The 25,273-nt window shown below is 41.0% G+C and overlaps 1 protein-coding gene across 3 annotated transcripts in view; it reads right to left on the reverse strand.

The window, feature by feature from the left end:
• The window catches only part of Mllt3 (MLLT3 super elongation complex subunit), a 281,881-nt gene that overhangs the window by 34,118 nt on the left and 222,490 nt on the right, over positions 1-25,273 (reverse strand). Inside the window, exon 1 of one of the 3 annotated variants that reach the window (XM_006975967.4) lies at positions 2,931-3,072. The exons of the other annotated variants lie outside the window; for them this stretch is intronic. The gene's annotated coding sequence lies outside the window, so the exon portion shown is untranslated. Of the gene's footprint in view, positions 1-2,930; positions 3,073-25,273 lie in introns of those variants that run through there. 3 annotated transcript variants of the gene reach the window in all.

Raw genomic sequence — 25,273 nt, forward strand, 5'->3', positions numbered from 1 at the left:
AATATTTAAGAATTATGAACTTTAGACTTTAATTTAAAAACAAGAGAAAAGCACTTGTCAGGATCTAATGCAACCATCTGCCTTTTAAAAATACACGCACACACGCTTCACCCACTCACTCCAGTCAGGCTTGACATTCTCAGCAAGTAAGTAGATCTTGATGGATCTAAACATGAGTCTCGGGAATCATGGCTCTAATTTTGGAATCGAGCTATCTTTAAACAAGCATTGTGATTCCCACTAGCGAACACAGTCACCCACAGATTTCAACCAGACAGACTCCATACAAGACAAACAGATAATGATGAGCAGGTACCAAATGCAAGAAGAGCCTCTATTTTGAAGAAAACTAAATGATGTCTTCTGTCCATGAATATGGAGCACTGCCTTGCAGCTAACACTTCTTGTTACTCTGGGCTCTCTTTTGTCACTTACCCAAAGCTTTTTTGACAGTTTTACAGGCTGTGAGCCCAAAGACTTCAGTATTTATGGTCTTTATTCACTTGGGCTTATCCGCTGGTTACTAATCACTAAATAGATTGTTTTTTTTTTAAACGGACTGAAATCAGCTCAAAGGATGTCCTTCAACAATGGCAGCTGAGGACAGCACCAGCTAGAGATCTCCTCAGTCTCTCTTACTCTCAATTTTCCTTTCCTTACAGCCAAGTTAATGAGGGTCTGACTGGAGGATGGTTTGGAATCATTTCTGAATTGATCCTCAAAAACACATTTAATTTCAGTATCTCAAGAATGATTTAAAAGTCAGATCTTGTTTTCAATCTTCACAAAACAAGACCATTTCCTATATGTACTTGTAGAATCACTATTCAGGAAAAGCTCAATTCTATAAACCTTACCGTAGGTTTGAACTGTGTGTGTGTGTGTGTGTGTGTGTGTGTGTGTGTGTGTGTGTGTGTGTGTGTGTTGTGTTTTGAATATGTATGTGTTATCTTAAAACTTCAACAGTTAGTTTATAATGTGTCTTTTTTACTTTTTCCAACACCATCAAAGCTACCAGCCACATTTCACCCACTATACACACAATACCCAGGACCAAAGGCAAAACAAAAATCTTTCCTTTTACTTAACTGTACTTGACTTAAACATCTCCTAAGAGATTGGCCAGATTTCATCTTATGAACAATGTGAAATATGTAAGCATGTCCTCTCTGCAAGCTTGCTCCTGGAAACCTTAAAAGTCAAATTAGTCTAGAGAGTGGTGTTTCCTTCTAAACTAAACCTATGAAAGGAAAGTAGCAATACTGACTCTATTACTCTCGTGAATTTCCTGGTGAGTTAAGCAAACTGCACAATTCTCTGAGTCTGGGCAGCTGCAGGGAAGGGCAGGAGGGCAGGGAGAGGGGCTCTGCTCACTGCCCGCAAACACAACTCACTAAACGTGAGTCTTCCTTGGATGACTCATTACGATCAGCCTCTGTCCTCTATGAAGTCACAACAGAATGAAAACTTTCAAAAGGAAACATTCAAACCCAAACAAGCCAACAAATAAACAAAATTCTCCTAAATGCTGTTTATGTTTTTAGATACCTCCACATGTAGGTGAACCTAATACATTCTATCTTATCAGGAAAATGTATTTTAAGATTATTATTTATATGTAATTAGTTTGCCCATTTATGTACAAGATTAACTATTTGGATATGATGTGACTGTATTAACTTATACAGATATACATGGGAAAAAAACTCCTTGAATATATTTTCATGTTTATTTACTTCTGTTGATTAATGTACATGCTTTCTGGTATTCCAAATACACAATCCAATAACTCAAATTTCTTTAGGGAAAAATGGCAAATGTTATTGTCCATATATAGGTCTAATGATACTCAATAAATTGATATTCTTTCAACTTTGTGACTATTCAGATTATATTCATCATACATAATAATCTGAAAGTCAACTCAAATTTCATTAAAACAGGTTTAGAACTTTTAAAATGGAAATATATGAATTTAGATGGGAATTTGCAGTCATTAATTTTAAAACGCTTCTTGAAAAATATTTCCATATACATTTAATTAATAACAAATTTTAATCAACTACTCTAACATTAGATGACAGGAGTGTTATTAGTTCTTTGAGGGAAGTGGAATCTCACAGTGTTTGTTCTTAAACATAAAAGTATGTGAACAGTGAAACACATCTTAAAAGTGTGGCTTCTCCAAGTGAAATGCTAGACAATCACAACAGAGGGAGGGAGAGAGGGAGGGAGGGAAGGAGGGAGGGAGGGAGGGAGGGAGGGAGGAAGGAAGGAAGGAAGGAAGGAAGGAAGGAAGGAAGGAAGGAAGGAAGGAAGGAAGGAAGGAAGGAAGGAAGGAAGGAAGGAAGGAAGGAAGAGCATTATACTTGGCTGAGTGAAAAGATTCATCTCTGATTGCTAGGGTGTTGGCAGTTTTAACCCTCAGTCTCTCCAAAAGTAAGAGAATTTGTTCAGCAATATAGTTGCAAACAGGGGGGAAAGCTTGTATTTCTTTAATATTCATGTTAAGAATTCAATGGCATTAAAATGTTTTTTAATGTCGTCCTTAAGTTACAGGACAAAGATTTTTCTTGTACTTTAAATCACTCTGGGGGCAGGGGGCAGGGAAGAGAAGTACATATCAAGGCTCCATTACACACTGAGGTTTTATAAAATACTACCTATGCATAAAACTTTCTCAGTTTTTTTTCCCAATTAGATTAGGCATGCTACATGCAAATTCATGGCCTAAAACTGGAAAGGTCTGTTTCTGACTTCTTCCAGAACCTGTCTGTGCCTTTTGTTCTGTCACTTTTAGCCTCCTTATATCACCATGTGTAACATCTTAGAAACTCTCTCCTATATAATTACTGGTCATGGTAAATAAACTTTACATACAGCTAGCCTTCAAAAACAAGCAATAGAGCAAGCAAAGAAATCATCCTCACCTCTTTCAAAATCAAACAGAGCAGCCCTCCGGACCACAGACGTGCCCGAGTTCACAAGTGTCAGGAAGGGACTGAGAGCTGGTACGACGACTCTTGGAAGGAAAGCACCCTGCTTAGGCGCCCACTGTATATTTAGAGTGGATTGGCAGTTTAAATGACAGCAAACACATGGCCATGACTTCGCAATTGCTCATTCATCCAACACGCACACCCAGGCTAATCAGAGGCAAGCATCCACCCTGAACTGTTTTAGAAACAGCTTCTTCCATCTGATACTACTGTATGTGCAGCGAGCAGACATCCTGCAAGAGATCAGATGTCAAACACTGAACTCTCTCCACTACACCCGGACCTTCAGTCACACTGCTTTGTAATTCCAGGGAATTTTCTAAAATAAATCTGACACCAAAATGTTCAGGAAATCCCTTAATCTCAACTGTGTAGTTTTATGAAGCTCGCAGTAAAAACTAAAAAGACTGAAAGGGTTCCAGGATCTTCGTCATATGACTGCTTTAACTGTAGGGCCTGCCCCTCCTATCTCCGGCAAAACACACACACACACACACACACACACACACACACACACACACACACACACACACACACACACGCCTACTCTGTAAACAGGGAAAAGTTACCACAGAGGATCACCTTCAGGAGTGCAAAGGCGAAGACAGTGAATGGGACCTTAAAAGTTCCCACAAATGGAACTCTCACTTTATAATAAATAAGAAACAAGAGAAAACATACACGTCATCGTTTACAATAGGCGGCTAACTATGCTAGCCAGGCTGGTGGGGTGTCAATGTCTTCAGGTACTGAAATCCATGTTAGTAAACAAGATGCAGACAGCAAATGTAGCTATTCACTCTACAACAGAGACAAGTTATTAAATAAGCAAACAGTCTCAAAATAATTATGTTTTACTTCACATGAACTTACACTTTAACGTCAAATATTTGAAAACTCCAGTTCAACATACAGATGGAATGAACGGAATAGTATTCAGGGCTCAGGCTCTAGAAGAGTCAGATCCGATTCCACCACAGTGCACCAGTGTGACCTGAGCCAAGTAATTCAGTCTGTCCATGTCTTAGTCCTTCACTTCTAAGGTGCAGGAAGGAAATTTCATGGTATCAATGCATATGTTGACCAAGTATGTAGGCAGTGCAAAGTGGTCAGGGCAGAATATGGAACACGTGATAAATATTAGCTACTCTTATCATCAATAAGAGTAACTATGAAATTGTGATTTAAGAAAAGTTACTCCTGGGTCCATTGAGTTTGCCCAACCTCTTCTCATGATAGCTTTCCCTGAAGATATTTGATACTGTCAAGAAATAGGGTGACTTCTTTTATACTGGTCCAACTTCTCAAGCAGGGGGCTTATACAACATCCAGTTATACAAACACAACAGGCAAAAATGAAAACTATCAGAAGGTAAGTGCTGGGTTTGGAGATGGCTCAGCATTTAAAGGACACTTATAGCTCTTGCAGAAGAACCAGATCTGGTTCTAGCATCCAACATGGTGGCCCACAACCATCTGTAGCTCTGGTTCTGGGGGATCCAGCACTCTGTTCTGACCTCAGTGGAAATTAGACACACACATGGTAGACACACACACCTGTAGGTAAAACACATACATGTAAAACTAAAAAATTAAAGAAAAAGATAAACAGAAGACATTTATAGGCAAAAAATGTCTGGTCATGTAATTACTCAGAATTCACAAAACAGAGAAATGAAATGCATTGCTTGGGGTTGAGAGGCTTTTTCTCTTGCTCAGAATGTGACGCTAAGAATATCAAGAATAAGATCCACCAAGAGAAAACACTGACAGTACAGTACTGTTCTTGACAGTTTATTTCAATTTTATGAAGTTGGATATCTCTTTCCTATGGAACGGGTACTTGGGATGAAAAGACAAAGCAGATGGATTCTGACTGCTTTGTGGCAGAAATATCTGTCCAGTAGTTTTGGCTACTTATGAAAGTATTACAGAGGAAATCTGGGGGAGAATGAACTCTCACATTTAATTAAAACTCCTCTATTGTTGTCCTTAAAAATGGAGACTGTATAAAGAATTTTTTATATAGACATCACTGCCAAGCTACTTCTGATTTTCCTCTAACTACAATCCCTAGCATCATCTAGTGTCTGCTCCCCTAACAGGAGTTTCTGTAAGACAGAGGCAAATGTGACATAGCTAAGAAATAAAAGTATTTTTGGTGTTAATGCAATCCCCAAACTTGTTGTTAATGCTATCTGTACATACCATTAAAATTTAATATTACCTAACACAATTACCATCAATGGGATGCAGGTGTTGGATAATTACATTAGTATCAACACTACAGGCAAATTGAGATTTCTTTCCCATATGACAGAGTTCTGATAAATATCAATTCACTGGTTTACTGAATCCTCAAGATCAAAAGGCCCCGCATATGGCACTAATAAATCAAATAGAGTCATCAAATCTACAGCCTGTTTTCTTTGGCTAAAACTGCAAAGTTCTACTTACAGAACCTTATCTACTCCTAAAAATTCTCTGCCAAGCCAAATTTAACTTATGAGGAGTACAAAAAATACAGCAATTCCCAGCTGCGTGTAACCCTCCCGTGGCGTTTGAAGTCAAGGGATCCTAGAGTGTGATGGTCTCATTCTAGATTATCTGTTTTCCCCCTTGTTGATTTTTGGAAGCTCATAGTCAAGTAAAATTTCACCCAGAAGTAAAAGCATACCTCTGGGTTCAGGCTGGGAAGTGATGAATATTTTTATTTACTGATGAAACTCACAATACACAAAGTCCTTAATAGAAACCTCTAAGGTAGTAACACACATTAAAAATAATGAAGAATCCTACAAAAGCCTTTTCATCAGAAATAGAAAAACATCAGAAATAATTTCTGGTGCTGGACATTCTTCTCCGGCATTCAGAGTTCAGAGAGTCACTTTCTGGTGAACTGGCTCTCATGTGTGTGCAACAGCAGTGTCCGCTAAACGAAAAGGGATAAGGAAAAGATAACAGACGGGGGCGTCATCCCCAAACAAGCCTGGCCACCTTCCAGGCCATTCCCTTACTACCTGTTTTGACAGATGACGCAGCCCATCTACGTCCAACCTTGAAGAATATGAAAAATCAAGTTTATATTGGACATGGCTGCTTAAACAAGACCTAAATAAGGACAACACCAACGGACTAACATGGAAGGCGGACATCTCACAGAGACCCCAACCCTAAACAAAGAACTACAGGCCACTAAGGAATGCTGAGAACCTGAGAGAGAATCTGAGAAAGAGAAAAGGTATGGTGTACACAGGAGTGGCTGGAAGGAGGAAAGGGAAGGGAAATGACAGAATTTTATTTTAATTAAAAAAAAAAAATTCTAAAGACTATATGTTGAGACCAGAGCATTTTATATTCTCTATAAAACTAATCTGCACTTTGCAAATACTTTTATATTATTTATGTTTGAAACATATAAAGAAAACATTTGTTTTGGTTCAAATGAGAATATACCCCAAATATTCTCTCCATGTCCAAAAGAATTTTAGAAAGATTTAATAATTTATCCTAAAATGCCAACATCTCAACCAAGAATCCTTACTCAGTCTCTGACACATATCCACTCAGGTCATGACAATTACAAATGTCAAGGGTACCAGTGCATTTAAGAATCATTCCAAGTTGAGAACCACCACCACGAAAAAAAATGTAAGTCATCTACAGAAGTCTCACATGATCATGCAGTACCAACTGGCATTACCTCTTAGTAACATTATAAATTCAAGACCACTGAGAAATGACACCTTTGGTCTCACAAGACAGTTCAGTGGTCTCTCTCTAAACTCAACGCTAAAGTACAGTTTGGAGCAAACAGAATCTTTGGCTCCTGAGGGATTTAAGTTCTACCCTCCCTTTTAGTGAGCTGGTTTTCACTCTAGTTCTGGTGGACCAGTCTGCAGTCTCCTAGAAACCAAATTCCCATTTCCAGCTTATACTGCCATTTATGTATGTCATGAATAGTACAAGGAGAGACAGAAGACATTTGGTCAACAGGGCACAAAATGTACCGTTCTTCCTATAACGTGACCTGAACTCAAGGGTTTGGAGTGAGAATCAATGATCACCAAACCACATCACCAGCATTTTTTTGTGTTAAGGAAAGTTTCTTCAGTGCTCTAAGTAACACAATAGACTGGAGAAGAGTTGCAGAGACATAGAATGCTACAATAAGAGGACCAATCAAATATGCTTTAGGTCAGCAGTCGTAGGTCTACTCTCTTAGAATCCAATAAACCCAAAATCTGACAGGTTAACCCCAGGGAGTGTGAGCATGTATATGAATGACTTTTTGTTTGGCTATAGCTTAGCTAAAGAAAAGACCAACAAAGGAGCTTCTCTGGTTCCTGTCATCAATATGTGTATGGAGGCCTAATATCCAGAGATGGAGCTTGTAGGAATGGACAAAGCCTATTTATAGAAGCATTCAGCTGCCAGAGACATCACTGGAGATGACAGACTCCATTCCATGGACACCTCATCATCTATTCTAAAGATGTCCTGGAATGATACAGCTACATGGACATCTAAGTACACTGAATATTCCAGACCAAACAGAATTCCCAACTTAAGAAAAACACCGATTGCCTATTTTTGTGGCTATTAGTGTTGGCCATTGTAATGCTACAGTGAGAAACAGGCAGGTGTACACACACACACACACACACACACGCACACACACACACACACACACATTCTGTTTGTGTTATCTTACAGTACTAAAATGGCCACTCATCATGTCCTCATTTTCCTGTCTGGTATAGGTTTTGCTTTGTGCATGAGTTATCTTAATATCTATACTAGCCACTTTCTCCCATGATCCCACTCAATAAGGATGATTAAAAGAGTCTTCTTTACTTTGTATACTCTATGGCAAAAGTTGGTAACCTTTTCCCATGAAAGGCCTAATAGAGATTTTGTTCTTCACAGATATTACAATCTCTGTCAGAACTACTCAATTCTTATCTTATAACATAAGGGAAACCCAAAATGTAAACAAATGATCACAGCTGTGTTTAATAAAGTTTTATTTATAAAAACAAGCAATAGATGACATCTGGGCTCTGGGCTGCAGTTTACTGCTCCCTGATCTATGGGCACCTAGCACAGTGGGGAGGAATTTAGTAACTTTACTAAAGCATATTTATCTGGTTTGGTGTAAAAATATGACTTTGCTTTGACTATGTTTTTCTCCATGAACAAAATAAAACAGTTTTTTCTTGAGGAGAGGTGTTTAATAACCCCACACACAAGCTATGCATTTTCTCCTCCTTTAAGAATACCAATTCCTTCTGTTCTATGGCAACTCAGCATCTTATCCTAAAAGAGGAAAGATTTGACCTTGTTGTCTACACTTCCTGGAATTACTGTAGAGGACCTAACTGTGATATACTATCCTGAAGAGGGTGTTCTTATATCATTTGTATTGTTGAATGTGTACAAACACCAATAAAAGTCTCACTGATAAAATAAATTACTTCTTACCAGATAAGCAATTAGTGCTAATATAGCAAGATTTTGGAAAAGGGTATTTAGGGGAAAAGTTATAAACATCCTAAGTTGCTGTAAATTTCTACAGGAGAGCTATCCAAAGGCCATCCTTTTAGCAAGTGCAATCCACTAACTGTTTGGTAAGTTGGGTATTTAAAATGGGTAGTAAGTTTTAGATATTAAGAAGTCCAAGGTCTGTAAACAGAAACACAGGACAGGCTCCTTTTCCTGGTAGGAAGGGAAGGGCAGTCACATCACCTGCACTAAAAATAACAGCCAGTCAAGTCATTCAGCACGCAGCTCCAAGTTCAAACTGACATTGAGGAAGTTCAATGCCATGATTTTCACCTAGAAAAAATTCTCTACACTAGAAATTTTAATTAAATTGATTCATTTGTAAACTTTGAGCTAAAACGTAGGATTAAGTTATGGATGAATGAGAAATTTGTACTTTATCTGTTTGTTCGTTTATTGTGAACACTTAGTCTATTAAACCAGTTAATGGCAATAAAATACTACTACTACTACAAAGGTTGAGAAAGAATGGTAGGATTTGCCTCTTTTTTAAAAAATCTATTTTCCCTTCAAAAGAATTTCTAATTAAAGAACACAATAATTGTGTAATTGCCACACATAAAAAGTCACCAGGAATTCAGGGGGAAATGTTTCCAATAGATGAGGTTCCTGGGGACAATTTCTCATAAAGTTGTATACCAGTAAACTGAGGAAGGAATTTTCCTGGCAGACATGAAGATGTGACTAAGACCATCTAGTTTACCATCTTTTTTTTTTTTCAGTAAAAATGTTGGTAGTATATTATGTAAAATGGAATCCACATATAAGGGGGCACCTAACTTTTCATAATGGTATTATTCAGGATAGCCAAATGGTTAAGAATAATGCAAATATCCATGGAGTGATGGTTCACTGGTTTTATAGCACTCTGTAATCATAAGGACTAGAATTTAGATCCCAACATCCAGTAACAGGCTGGGTGTTGTAATCTGCAATCCCAAATCCAAAGTGGGCAGAGACAGGAGGATTGCTGGAGGGAATGAGCAGAGACTGACAGAAAGGGATAGCCAATACTCTCCTCTGCCCTGTGTGAGCAAGCACAGGTAAGTGCACCAATGCACATACATTTGTCTACATTCACACAGACAATAACCATGCATTAAGTATTAATAATCTTTTAAAAAGTATGGTAAATTTACATACTAGAGCATTAATCAATCATAAAAAGAAATGGAAGTTTAGTTCATGTTATGTGTTAGCCTTCAAAATACCATATCTATGTATTTTATCAGGCACAAAAGATTTTGCATCTTATTTAAATTATTCCATGGATACAAATTATTCAGAATAGGAAAATTCTGTCAGTGGATTAGTGGTTGCCCAGGGCTCTAGAAAATGGAGAAATTAAAGCTAAGAGCTAATAGTATACATTGGTAGTAGTGATGATTGTACTACTCTGAAAATAAACATCCTACATTACACTGATTATATTAAATAGGCAAACTGTATTGCAATAAAAACTGATTTTTATTTATTTATTTTCATCTTTGGAGAATGCTTAATGAGCCTATCTTAGTTAAATAAATCTTCCAGTAAAAGATGGAGAAGAATCCATTGCCTTTAAGAAGGCAGTATAAACAGTTATCTGTCAAATATGTATGTGCAGTTCAATGGCATTCTCTCAATGACAGCAAAAGTATTTCCAGCACAATTAAAGGCATTTTAAAAACACAATATTGAACACATGACAGCTGCTCACTTAATTGTGTTTTATTATCTTCTACCTAGTAAGGCAATTTTTTATTAAGAAAATTTTTATTCATTTTATAAACCAATCACAGATCCCTTTCTCTTCTCTCCTCCTGCCCCCCTAGCCTCCCCCCTCAAAAAAACCCCACCCCTCATTCCCTCCTCCGACAAGGTAAAGCCTCCCATGGGGAGTCAGCAGTGCCTGGTACATTCGGTAGAGACAGGTCCAAGCCCCTCCCCCTGCATCAAGGCTGTGTAAGGTATCCCACCATAGGTAGTCAGTGGGCTCCAAAATGCCAGCTCATGCATCAGGGATGGATATTGATCCTACTGCCAGGGGGCCCCTTAAGCAAATCAAGCTACACACCTGTCTTGCTTATGTAAAGGGCCTAGTCCAGTCCTATGGAGGCTCCACAGATGTTGGTCTAAATTTCATGAGTTCCCACTAGTTTGGTTTGGTTTTTCCATCATGCTCTTGATGCCCCCTGCTCAAGGGAAAGGGATGGTTGAGCTGGAACAGGGATGGAATGGGAGAGCAAGGAAAGAGATACCATGATAGAGGGAGACATGGGGATAAGAAGAAACCAGGTGCTAGGGAAGTTCCCAGGAATCCACAAGGATGACCCCAGCTTAGACTACTGGCAATAGTAGAGAGGCTGACTGAGCTGGGTTATCCCAGTAATCAGGTCAGTGAATACCCTAACTGTCATCATAGAGCCTTCATCCAGTAACCGATACAGTCAGATGCAGAGATCCACAGCCAAGCACCAGGCCAAGCTCCAGGAGTCCAGTCTAGTAAGGCAATTTTATTCAGCTCCCTGTGTTTTGGGGGTTTTGTTTTGTTTTGTTGGAGACAGTTCTCACTATGTAGACCAGGCTGTCTTCATACTCACAGAAACCCGCCTGCTTCTGCCTTACAAGTGCTGAAATTAAAGAGGTACACCACCATGCCCAGTTGATTCAATTCTTATATTTTAAAAGAAAATATCAATCAGTTACATACATTTGGCAGCATCAGGTAATTCTGTGGCCTATCAAATGACTATGAAGTGGAAATGTCATGAGAATCAACCGGGAGGATTTAATAGTGAATTCGGCAGAAACTTAATGAACTTTAGATAAAATGTCAAGCATTAGACAAAGAATAGATATGATGGTTTTACACTAAGAAGGAGATACATTAGAAAAAATATGCTGAGATATTTAGAGTAGAAGATGGTAAATTGAAATACCATAACCAAAATGGAATAGTAATCATCTCCGTGTTTGTAAATATAGATAGAGCTTTGAAAACAAAACCTGAAGCCTTATTATAGAGACTAAAATCTTAACTGAAAAAGAAAAATAGTGTAAATGAAAATGAAAATGAATTAACTACACTAAGGTCACATGTGATGAAAGTATTGATGCCCACATTGTTATTTTCTTTGTATAAAAGTACCATTAAGTTGCATAAATGTTGAAACTATATGGCCTTTTTGTTGACTTATATTTTCATGTGTCTAAAAAGTGTTAGCACACTGGGCAGACAGAGCTGAACAACCTAGATATGATCCCTTAGCCAGTCTTATGCTCTAGTATATGGGTTAAAGCTAACCTGACATTTGCTATAATATTTGAAATACATCAAGAATTCTTCAAACATAGAAGCAGAAATTTTCTCAACATACTTAAGAGGATATAGTCTCTTTTAAAAAAAAAGGCTAGGGACACAAATTAATCAGTTGGAAAAATAATGTTTATAAGACAAGATATTTTATAGGTTAATTGAGATGTAACTTGAATGTAGTAAAAATACACAAACCAAGCTGAGCAGTTCAGTCCATGCTTTTATAGCCATAGAGGTAACTACCCAGATCAAGACACAGCACAGAGCACCTCAGATCCTCTCTGGGCAGTACATGGTAGTCACAATGCTGGATTTCCTGTTTGGCCTTAGCTGCTCTCTCTCTTAGGGAATTTTGCCAATGTCATTCCATTGACACTGCTCAATCATAATGGAGGAATAAGACAATATGCAGATGGCTAACGCTCTGTGTGTAGAAGGGAAAGAAGAAAGGAGCAGATCAGGCCAGCAGATGGTGAAGAAACCAACCTGGCAAGAGTCAGGTTGACTCTACACAGTTACTTTATAGGAGGATAGACAGTACAAGGGAATTAGCAGTGTCAGGAAACAAAAGACTTCAAACTATCTTAATAAGGAGAGCATAAGGAGAAGGGGACCACCCTAAAACACAGACAATTATGTCCAGTTTGCCCATCAATGTATGTACTCAAAAATTTCATGAAAAAAACAAAACAAAACATGCCAGTCTATGAACAAGAACTAATGATTACCTTCCCTGACCCAATTTTCCACTTCTACCTCTTTATATATATAACTTTGTGAGGCTGCATATTAGCATTGCCTCTATAAACTTGTTTTTCCCAAAACAGAGTAGCATAAAAAAATATGACTTCATTACTGTCAAATATAGTTCTCTGAAGCACAATTAACAGAAAGAAAATATCAACATTGATAGCTATCCAACAAACTAACAGAACGTATTCAAATTTTTTAAAATAAAGATTTTAGTATTATCTATTTTTTATTATTTTTTTTTTTAGGACACAGTTTGTCTGTGTAGCTCTGGCTGTCCTGGAATTCACTCTGTAGAGCAGGCTGACCTCGAACTCAAGAGATCTATCTGACTCTGTCTCCTGAATAATACTACCTTTTGTTTGTTTTTGGTTTTTAAAGATGATTTTGTGTGTGAGAGAGATAGCTCTGGCTATCCTGGAACTCACTTTGTAGACCAGGCTGCCTTGAAATCAGAACTCCACCTGCCTTTGTCTCCTGAGTAATACTACCTTTTTTGTTTTTGTTTTTTAAAGTGTGTGTGTGTGTGTGTGTGTGTGTGTGTGTGTGAGAGAGAGAGAGAGAGAGAGAGAGAGAGAGAGAGAGAGAGAGAGAGAGAGAGGAGAGGAGAGAGAGGAGAGAGGAGAGAGGAGAGAGGAGAGAGGAGAGAGGAGAGAGGAGAGAGGAGAGAGGAGAGAGGAGAGAGGAGAGAGGAGAGAGGAGAGAGGAGAGAGGAGAGAGGAGAGAGGAGAGAGGAGAGAGGAGAGAGGAGAGAGGAGAGAGGAGAGAGGAGAGAGGAGAGAGGAGAGAGGAGAGAGGAGAAAGGAGAGAGGAGAGAGAGATAGTTCTGGCTATCCTGGAACTTACTATGTAGAAGACCAGGCTGCCTTGAAATCAGAGATCCACCTGCCTCTGCCTCCCTAGTGCTGGGATTAAACATGCACCACACACATAATAGGCTGTATTATCTATTTTTACATTCTTTCACTTAGTTTACTGTTTAGATACATTAAAGCCCATATACTACATAAGATTAAAGGCAGAAAATTAGTAAGGGACGAGAAAACTATAGTTAAGTGAGAGGTTAAGAAGGAACATACCAGCTCAGTTTTTGGAACAAGAACCAGTGCACCTCTCAAGGCAGAAGAAGCCTCCCCAGATCAATGCCTCCCACCTACTCATTCTGGCCTCTCCCAGTGGCTTTATTCATCTGAGCTCCTTAACCTGATCAAAGAACACAATTCTAACCAGTTCCTGTGTCACCTCCTAACTAACTTTTCTTAAACCACACCTGGGTTTCTCAGAGCCCCCAAGGTCCAAAGCTTACACTTTAGTGCCATTTCTGTTTTGTTGGCATCTGTAAAACATATTATCAAACTCAGGACCCAGATGCAGTTGGGTGGGAGAGCTGCACTTTTCCATATGAATTTTCTTATTAGACAGTCTTAGATTAATCCCACTTACATTCAACTGACAATCTATTAAACCTGTAATATTACATCTCTCCAGGTAAACTATCTGATTTCCCTTGTCCTTTACTAATCATAACAATTATGTGATTTTACATGAAAGCATTTATATTATCTTTCACATTATTTAAATTTCATGTTCTTGAGCTGAGCCTAGGATTTCTAGCTGACTGAGATTTTTATCGTAATTCTAGGGTTAAGTAGAACACAGAGCCTCTTAGCTTTGAGCGAGTGGTGAGCATGCCTTCCCTATCTTTATGAAGCTTTGTGGTGGTATTCTAATTGTACTGAAATGTGATTTTGATTGTATGTTAATAAATAAAGTTGCCCGGGGGTCAGAGCTATTAGAGCCATAGCAAGAGTGTGGCGGTGGTGGCACACACCTTTAATCCCATAGATCTCTGTGTGTTCAGGGATACAGCCAGCATTGGAGACATATGCCTTTAAGACCTGGGGGTCTGTACATACAGACAGTGACGAGGCAGTCAAGTGTTTGGGTTTACAACCAATGAGAAGGCAGAACAAAAGACTATGAAAAGACTTACACACAGGAAATAGCTCTCTTTCGGGAAGCTAGGAGCACACAGGAGGAAGGGTAAGATTTTAGCTCTGAGCTCTGACCTCTCGGCTTTCTCTTTTACATTGGTTCTGTGTTTCTTATTTAATAAGACGGTTGGTTACATTTACAAAGCTTGCTTTAAAAATAACACGACAAAATGCAAAGCTATGTACTGCTCCATAAGAGATTTCTTCAATGGCTGCCATGGACTTTAAATGCATTTAAGAATCAGCGCAGTCCTATGTCAGAAAACCCAAGCGTAAGCATGCCACTACTTTACCCTAAGAATCACTGAGGTACCATGAGTCATTACAGTCTGTACTTAACCTTATAAACAAAGAAAATAGATTAGATTAGTTAGGTATAGTAACCAGTTGGAACCTGGCATTAGACAACAGTCTTTTTAAGCTGGTCCTTACTACATATGTCAAAGTCAGTTCTCGAGTTTTATGGGAAACAATGTGCCAGCGGACAGCAGCAGGACTCTGAGGATGCGTGAGGGAAGGCAGTGTCTTTGGGTGATGACTGCTCTGTCTGCAAGCCTAAGTCCTCTTACAACTCACTTGTCATACCTTCCTTATGGGGCCATTATACATCTGCCGTGGCCTTTGCTGGTTTAAAATCAGGTTAAATGAAGGTCTAAGTGTTTTAGGCTCCACAGCATCGAAGGACCTGTAAATACGTACACTGTCTTCTTCCCGCTTGTTCCAACAGTTGTCCTTTTAACCTTGGAAAAGCAACACTAGCTGGGAGGGGAAAAGTAACTATTGGCTCTATAATTATTCGTGCCTTTTGGAACAGTTAAATGTACTTTGAAGGCCAGAGACTATCACAGCAGTAAGAAAAAGTGATGACCCTACTTGAGATATAACTGGCGTCATTTAAACATTTTGAGATTTGACACTGATCAATAATGTTTTACATCTTCAAAGTGTCATTTTGATTATACTGCATAGCAACTCTATGAAGTCACTGAGTGACCCGTCCTGCTTCTCCCCAGGTGAGAAAAATGACCCGCAGGCAAGGCCCAGGATTCTGACCTAGACAACACAGGAGAGCTGGCTGGGTTCCTACTCAGGCTCCTGGCTACAGGTTGAGATATCAAAGAGTAGACCCATTTAAAAAAAAAAAAAAAAGAGTGGAGACAACAGTTGGGGCAGAGGAACTTCTAGAATCAGAATCAAAGTTTCAGATATTTGCTGCTGGCTGGGTCCATGAGAAGTCAGACAAACCCTTCCTTCCAAGAGCACCGTGTAAGATGGCAGTGTACAAAAATGAGAGGATGAGAGGTAGGATTCTTCCTTCCTAGGCACTGAGCCAAGGGGAGGCCTGGCCTTGAAATCGAGGGCCTACAGTTAAGGTGCTCTAGTACTGGCAGGGTGTGGTGATATTTTATTTGTGCGTTAATAAATAAAGCTTGCCTGGAGGTCAGAGGGAAAAGGCCAGCCATTTTAAGCAAACAAAGAAGTCAGGCAGCACATGCTCTTAATCCCTTAGCAGGCAGGATCTCTGTGTGTTCAAGGCCACACTAGGGAACAGAGCCAAGCGTGGTGACACATGCCTTTAATCCCGGTACCAGCCATAGAGACCTGGAGGTCTGTACAGACAGACAGACAGTGACAGAGCTGTGTAGGAAGAGGAAGTGAGGTAGCTGGGCTAAGACCCAATGAAAGGGCAGAAAAGCAAGGCATATAAGCCTGGGTAGACGGAAGTCACGCTCAGAGAAGAAGCTGCGGAGTTGGTGAGGTGAGGTGAGGTTAGCCGGTGCCTTTCCGTATTTCCCTGATCTCTCTAAGGCTTTAACCCACATTTCTGGCTCTGTGTTTTTTTGTTTAATAAGACCTTTTAAGACTCGGGTTACAGTGTAGAGAGGAGGATTAATGAATAGATAGTGATTGTTTAACTCAGGCCCCCTTGAAGGTACACAAAGAAAACACCAGTCCATGTCCACTATACAACTGCACTGCCTGGAGAGGCCTGCACTGGCTGGAGAGAGGCCTGCACTGCCGCCTGGAGAGAGAGGCCTGCACTGGCTGGGGGAGGCCTACAATGCCTGGAGAGGCCTGCACTGCCTGGAGAGAGGCCTGCACTGCCTGGAAAGAGACGCCTGCACTGGCTGGGGGAGGCCTGCACCGCCTGGAGAGAGAGGCCTGCACTGCCTGGAGAGAGGCCTGCACTGGCTGGAGAGAGGCCTGCACTGGCTGGGGGAGGCCTGTACTGCCTGGGGGAGGCCTGCACTGCCTGGGGGAGGCCTGCACTGCCTGGGGGAGGCCTGCACTGGCTGGAGAGAGAGGCCTGCACTGCCTGGGGGAGGCCTGCACTGGCTGGAGAGAGGCCTGCACTGGCTGGGGAGAGAGGCCTGCACTGCCTGGGGAGAGGCCTGCACTGGCTGGGGAGGCCTGCACTGGCTGGAGAGAGGCCTGCACTGCCTGGAGAGGCCTGCACTGCCTGGAGAGGCCTGCACTGCCTGGAGAGAGAGGCCTGCACTGCCTGGAGAGAGAGGCCTGCACTGCCTGGAGAGAGAGGCCTGCACTGCCTGGAGAGAGGCCTGCACTGGCTGGAGAGAGGCCTGCACTGGCTGGGGAGGCCTGCACTGCCTGGAGAGGCCTGCACTGCCTGGAGAGAGGCCTGCACTGGCTGGAGAGAGGCCTGCACTGGCTGGAGAGAGGCCTGCACTGGCTGGGGGAGGCCTGCACTGGCTGGAGAGAGGCCTGCACTGGCTGGGGAGAGGCCTGCACTGGCTGGGGAGGCCTGCACTGCCTGGAGAGGCCTGCACTGCCTGGAGAGAGGCCTGCACTGCCTGGAGAGGCCTGCACTAGCTGGAGAGGCCTGCACTGCCTGGGGAGAGAGGCTTGCACCGGCTGGGGGAGGCCTGCACTGGCTGGAGAGGCCTGCACTGCCTGGGGAGAGGCCTGCTCACTAGGAAGATGGAACAATTGTGACTTCCCTACACCTTAGCTGGGGTTAAGAAATGCTTGTAACCAACATGGAAGATGCCTTTAAACTCTGCCTTTAAGGAGAAAAGGTTAAAAAAAAAAGTCATGGCCGATTTCACTTTTAATCTTTAATGGGTTCATTACAGGAATTATCCCAATGACTTTTTCTGTGGTGGGGGAGGAGGAGATTTGCAGGGGAAGGTTTCAGTCCAAGGTGAGCCATGTGAGGGATGGGCAGGTGGGAAAACGGCCCCACAAGAATAAAGTAAGGTCATATTCTCCACTGATACTAACAGTTGGAGGAACTGGTCCATAGTGCCTCCCAAGGCAACAGATGGATCAGATGAATTAGTCACTGCCTCCCCAGGATGCTGGGCATCAAACTCTTCAGAGGGAAGGTGGTTAGGCAGGGCATCCTGCTAAAGCAAACCTGACATCTGCTTCATCTTCCCCTCGGCCTCCAGCTCCATACGGATATTTCAATGGATAGCGACTTGAAAGCTCCACATGGACTTCTCTTTCATTATTATTATTTCAAATGCTAAACGTTATCTACTTAAGGACCTTACCTTGGCTCCATGCCCTGACAGAAGGCAGGAGTTTTCAGCTAATAAGGGCCTGGAGGCTTTACAAGACCACAGGAGTTTTCAAAAATATTCCTACATATTCATAGTAGTCAAATTAATAGATCCGATGCCAGATGTAAAGTGGCATTTTATGGGTAGCTTTAAAAAGCTACTTTAAAATATGGAGTTATGAATCTAATTCAAAATCGTGTTACCTTTTCATCTTGGCTATGTGTTCTCTATTCTGTAAATGAACTAATCAGAAAAAAAAATTGGCATCTCTCTCTCTTGGAAAGATATTTGGCATTCAGGAAATAAATCTAGGTTAAACACATTTAACTGTTCTTTCTACAGCAACTAAAAGCTTTTCCTTTGACTTACTGAAGCAGTTCAGCCACACACAATGAAGGCAAAATAATAATAATAATGTGCCTTCCGGTGGATTAAAACACATTAACCACAACTAATTTTTCATGGGCTTTAAGCTACTGAAAGGCTGGCAGGGGTATTGACAGGTATTAGGGTGAGAAGAAACCACAGGTAACTAACTATACTACAAGGTCTTCTGAACACAGGACTCCTGTGGCTGGGTCCTCACAGAGGCTTGGATTAGAGAAAGGGAACCCTCACAAAATCTTTGTATAAATGTCTTATACAAAATCTATAAGACAAAGAGACACAGGCTATCAAATGTTAGCTACATATGTGAACCTAGCACTGGTCATTATATTATATCAAAGCAGAACAAAACTACCAAATAAAACAACAAAATGGTCACACACCACTGCATCTTCATGTTGTATTTTGCATATAATGACGTATCTTTAACATCTTGTAGCAGCACTGAAAAATTTCAGAAACCCTTTATAAATAAACCCACCATATAATCCATGAGGCTGTGTATTCCTAGATGCCCATTTTACTACAAAAGAGAAAACTTGTTTAGAAACATGTGATTCTGTAAGTATTAACAAAGCACCAACTAATGCCATATGCCATTTATTACCTACTGATTTACTGAACAATTTCATTAGATAGTATTCACATATTCAGAGATTATAAAATTAATTATCAAAGGTGTCAATAAGCATTTTGATATATAAGCTAGTGGAACTCTAAGACTCAGGGCTCAGGACTCTTTCTGGGACAGTAGCTTTTTATTTTATTTATAAAATCATATGAACTGGCCGGGCAGCAGTGGCACATGCCTTTAATCCCACCACTTGGGAGGCAGAGGCAGGCGTATATCTGTGAGTTTGAGCCCAGCCTGGTCTACAGAGTGAGATCCAGGACAGGCACCAAAACTCCATGGAGAAACCCTGTCTCAAAAAACAAACAACAAACAAACAAACATGTGAACCATCCATTGATAGATGAATGAGGCAGAGAAAATATGGTATATAAACACAATGAAATTATTATTATTCTGTCATCACAAAGAATTAAATCCTGTCATTTGTAGTAACTGGGATGGAACTGGAAGGTACTGCACTAAATGGGCTAAGATGAACACAAAAAGTAAAATACAGCATGTTCTTACACATGTGGAAGCTACGAACACCGATCTCATAGTTGTGAAGGACAGAAGAACAGAAGGGAGAGGAAATAAACCGAGGAAGGAAAACTGATGGCCCTCGCAGTGCACAGTCTGATAGAAAGGCACTTTCCAATAGTCTACAGCATAGTAGGGTAAGTACAGCTGATGACAATTAGTTGTATACTTAAAAGAGCAAATAAAGATGATGTTGAACTCATGCAACACAAGAAAAGATGGATGTTTACAGAGGCACACAGAAGGCACACGGTAATGGGTGCAGTCCTGCCAAAGCTGAAGAACCTATGGAGTCAGTTTGAAAGCTGTATGGACAGACATGAGCCACCTACAAGATCACCATGGACAAGACAGAGCAAAGGAAGAAGGGCGAGGCAAAGGCGTGCTGTTTCTGAAGCAAGGCTTGTCCGAACTCAAGAAACAAAGGGAAGTACAACAAGTCACCAGTATGGAACAGTCACCAGTGCTGGCTGCTAGCGATCAGATGGAAAACACGAGAACTCATTAAACACACACACACACACACACACACACACACACACACACACACACACACACACTTTAATTGATGTAATGACTGACATAGTCATGTGGGAATAGCTATAATGGCTTTTGGTAAGTGAACCATTCATTCAACCTTTGGAGTGGATTGAGAGAAGAGTTCTTAGTGCAAGACTTTCACTTACGTTTTAGTTGCAGAACTTGTAGGTACTTGCCTAGGAAGAAGAACGGTTGGGCAGAACCCAGCAGCACACAGATTCCAACTTAGAGGGTCCCAAAAATAAAGACAGGAAAGACTCCCACCAGCTGTCTTTACAGGCAAGAGGGATGGACATCTTTAGAGGGGCAATAAGGTTTATGTCTGGTATCACAAACCTGGTCAAAAGCACATGTCCGAGGAGGCCACAGCTCTAAGGCACATAAATCCAGTACTGCTGTTTTTGTTAGACAGACACATTGTTAAACAGCATTCTAAGTAGTTATTATTATCCCTATATATTAGTACTACAGTCAGCCTTGGTCCGAGAAGCTTCTTTCTGCAGTGGGCAGCAGTTAACATACAGAGTCATAACTGGTCAATATGCTGAGAAAAAGTGAATGCTAAATGTTCAACCCTATATGAGACATCTACATCAACTCCCATAAGGCTCTGGGAACGCCATAGTAGAGGAAGCAGAAAAAAAAAAAAAATCTAAGCCAGCGGATGAGGAGTGCTGAGAGATGCTGGTTTTCTAGATATGGCTTGACTCCTGAATTCACAGCAGCCGTTGTTACCTGCACAAGAGCAAGCCAGTCAAAACCTCCAGCTAGGACTGGAGAGAGGTTCAGGAGAAGGCATCCCAACAGCTGGGGGGCTATTGGTAACTGATGGTTTCTGGGAAGTGGGGAGTCATTTTCCTTCATGGCCATGCTCACTGGTGGTTTGTCCATGCTCGTGCAGGCACTACTAACTGAATTCAGAACATTACAGGAAACAAGACAAAAATGAGGACAGAGGGGTGGGAGGGGACCACAGAAGGGGAGAAGAGAGTTAGATGTAATCAAGTTAAATAAGTTAAAAATGGAAAGATGGCTGCAGCCGCCTTTTCCCTTAGAAGACTCAAACTCCCATTGTGAAAAATTAATTTGGGTTTAAGTTTTGTTCTTTAGAAGCAGTGATGACTCTGGTAAAACCACTCTGACATATGCTACAGCCCTCCAGTGAGTATAATTAGATCCATCTTTGAGAACAGCAGTGGCAATGCAAATACAACTAATTGCTAATTTTTCAAGGGAACTAACTACACCCCGCTCACCTCTGCTCTCTCGCTGGATGACTGCTCAGTTTAACTCTCTGTTACCAGACTTGCCTCCTGCACCCAGGATCCTAAGTATTTTCTATTCTGTTCCTGAGTCTTCCACACATACAATCAACATTTAATTGTGTGGTTGCAGATCTGCAAGCATGGCCGTTGAATAAACACTGGCCCATCAAATTAAAGTTATTAAACTAATTTGTCTTGACAATTATGCAACCTGAGGAAACAGGCAGGGGGAAACCCTGTCATTTTGTACTACACACAAGTAGCATTTTACCAGTTGCAATCATTTCAAAAGCACATATAAACATTAGAGGGAATGGACTCGTATTTCACCATACAAAGACAGCAAAAACAAGGTGGTCCTGAAACTCCCGTGTTATCAGGGCTCTGCACAGTCCACTATAGGAAACAGGGAGGCAGAAATTTCCTTCTCTTCAACATCCTGTTATTGAAATTTCTCTGAATCTATTTGCTTTTTTAAAACACAGAAGCAAATATTTGGGGATTTTTAGGCTCACTTCTTTCTGCTGTCACAATAAAAGATTAATTTGTAATCTTTTATCCCCTGTGTCATTTTTTGTTGTTTAATATTCTTCATGGTAGAAGCAGTTTTATAAAGGATTTTCCACGAATTTCTGAAGAGTTCTCACACTTGGCAACCACACATGTGCTGGAACACAAAGGCAGGCAACCACCACACAATGCCACCCAGACACCTTCTTCACTGTGGCCTCCAAGTTATCCCAGGGTTTTACTGTATGAATTTACTTATAGCTTATGCCCTGTTCTGGGTACTCGTGTGAGAGCCAAGATACATCTCACTCATATAATGAGTTCTCTTGCCCTTTATTGCCTGCACGCTCCACCTCCAGAGGGGACAGACCAAAAAATCAGTGCTCCTAAATGCTCAGATATATTCAGAGTTAAGGCTCTCAAATTATAAGTGCATGAATTAGTAAGGAGGGCATGTGTACGTGTGTTAGCACATCTTTGTACTACTTGACATTGGCTGAGGAGCAGTTATGGTCAGGCCCAGTGCAAAGATCTAAGAAACGGGATACTTAGCAGGCTCTGTTTTCAACGTGTTGAATTGATTAGGGAAAAAATATTATAAGAAAATAACAATTACATTCAAAGAATATATAAACTGTTTGTGGAAGAAGCACAAAGCTATGAAGGATAATGGGTGGAGGTAATTACTCAGAAAAGCCTCAGTCAAGCATCATCAAAGGCTCAAACATTTCCCCATTTCCCCGGAAATCTAGAGTTTTCATTCTCTTAGAAGAATGGAAGCATGCGGGGAGGGTGATAAAAAAAAAAAAAAAAAAAAAAAAAAAGGGAGCCAAGAGTCAGATCTAAAAGATAAGGAGCAAGGCTTACAATACAATGTAAAGGACTGAGGGTGTGGCTCAGGGGCAGAACACCTGATTGAATGTGCAAAGACCAACATTCAACTCCCAGAATTCCAGTGAGTGAATAAACAAAATTTAAAGCGCTTGGAACTGCTGAAGTGTGCCAAGGAACCAAACTCCTTCTTTTAAAAATGGCTAAGGGGGAAGTATTCAACAGAATGTCTCCCTCTCCTTCACAAGCTGTACCTCTGCCTACACATAAGGAACAGGACAAGAGTGTCTCTGTATGGGTGATCGAACTATGGCCAGTAAGTTAAGAATAACAGAATAAACATCTCAATTCACAACTTAAAAGAAGAACTGCTTACAAACACGTGTGTGTGTGTGTGTGTGTGTGTGTGTGTGTGTGTGTGTGTGTGTGTGTGTGAATGTGTGTGTGGCTGCAAGTGTCTGCAAAAGAGTGACAGGTGGTTGTGAGCTGCCTGAACTCTGCGAGGGCAGCTTGTGCTCTTCACCAATGAGCCACCTCTCCAGCTCCTAAAGCTCTCAAGCCCTTAAAACTCTTAATGAATTAGAGCCGGTAGGCACAGAACAGCTAAAACTTAACACAGAAGCCTTTCCTTGTAGTACCTGAGGGACAAGATCCCAGAACCCCATGAAACAGCCCTCTGTCCTACTCCCCGCGAAAACCAGAAGCGTAACCTGAATCTGACCTGCCCCCACCCCTGACAGCATCTGCAGAAAGCGTACCATGAAGACACTCAAATCCAGACAATTTAGGACAGAAGACCTAGTTCCCTTTTGCATTTTATGTTTAAAGGGTGAGAGAAAGGAAAACTTAGACACTGGCTTAACAGATACTGTTACAGAGTATAAAACTGGGACTTCATCTGGATTCCAATTTAAACAAAGAGTGCAAAGAATTTGTGAGGTTTTGATTTTATTACAAATTTCCTCAGTGGCTGGATATCTGACGGCAGTGAGCATCATGAAATAGTTTATGTGTATTCATGATGCTTTTGTTCTGTTCTTTGAAAGCTCTTATCTTTCCAGAGATTCATAGTGAAATATCTATGAGTGGAATAAGGGATATTGGATCTTATTAGAAAATCAGGAGAATTCTACTCTACAATAAAGAAAATGGATCAACTATCAGTTGATGGCATGTAAAAGGTTCATTATACTATTCTATATTTCATATATATGAGGGACTTCCAAATAAGAGATGATAGAAAGAAAAATGGGACATCTCAATATAATTTGATTCTTATCCTCAAATGGATCTCATGTTGTGAAACAATGAAATGGCTTATGAAAAATGACAGGTTTTAAAGCTAGTCTTTTGCAGGCAAGGTGGCATATGCCTGAAACCCCAGCACTGGAAGACTAAGGCTAGCCTGGGATGCACAGCAGCTCTGAGGCCAGTCTGAGCTACCTAGTGAGCCTTTATCTCACAAAAATGTAAAGAAAGACATAATGCTGTTTTGAAAAGGACCCATAACACCACCATTTTAATGAGTTCATGTCTGTTCTCTTGTCCATTTCCTTCCAGAACTGATCTGTGTTTTATAAAGGTGGGTTACTCACTTGAGGGTTAGTAGGATATGGCTTGGCAGGTACAGACACTATCAAGCCTAGTAACCTGAGTTCAGCACCAGATGGTGAAAGCAGAGAACTCACCCCACAACCTTACCTTTGACTCACACACACAGGCCATGGCACATGCATGCTCCACCCCAAACACACATAAAATAAATAAATGTCAAAAATGAAAGTAAATTAATGTTTTAAGGACATAAAGTTGGGATGTGGACAAGTTGGGGGAATCTAGAGGAAGTTGGAGGGGGACCTAGGGGATAGATGTATCATATTCCATTGTAGTCCTGTATGAAAATGCTCAAGGAACAAATTTTAAAAACTGGACAAGAATAACGAGGCAGGAGATGGGAGGGGACAAATTAGCCTCCCCTCAGAGAGCTAGGTCAGGGTGGGGAACCACATTAACTCCCCAACATGAAGAGAAAAGGACATGACAGGTCCACACACATCTGGAAAGCCATCCAGCTGAAAGGAGGTTTGGGGGAACAGAAACACTCTGCATCGCACCAATGACTACTGCGCAAACTCATCTCCTCCTGTCCTGGAAGGTAAGCTCTGTACGCATCTTATTTCTGTACCGTCCTTACTGCCCAGGGACTAGGAAGTAAGCAGACTGTGTATCAACCTACTTATGCACAGAGGGGGTCGGGGATATGCGTGGAGTGAACTCACGCAAGGCACAGCTTCCACTAAAAGACATGAAAAATGAACTGCGGAGTTGGGTTTTCTTTCACTGCATGAGAAAGCCAGCTGGACTGACAGGATAAGCAGCGCACTCCATGAGATTAGGAGAAAGGAGCCCACTTCCTTCTTGTGTTCATGCTCCTGTATGCTTAGCATATATATA

Source organism: Peromyscus maniculatus, chromosome 2, assembly GCF_049852395.1.
Source record: "Peromyscus maniculatus bairdii isolate BWxNUB_F1_BW_parent chromosome 2, HU_Pman_BW_mat_3.1, whole genome shotgun sequence".
NCBI lineage: Eukaryota > Metazoa > Chordata > Mammalia > Rodentia > Cricetidae > Peromyscus > Peromyscus maniculatus.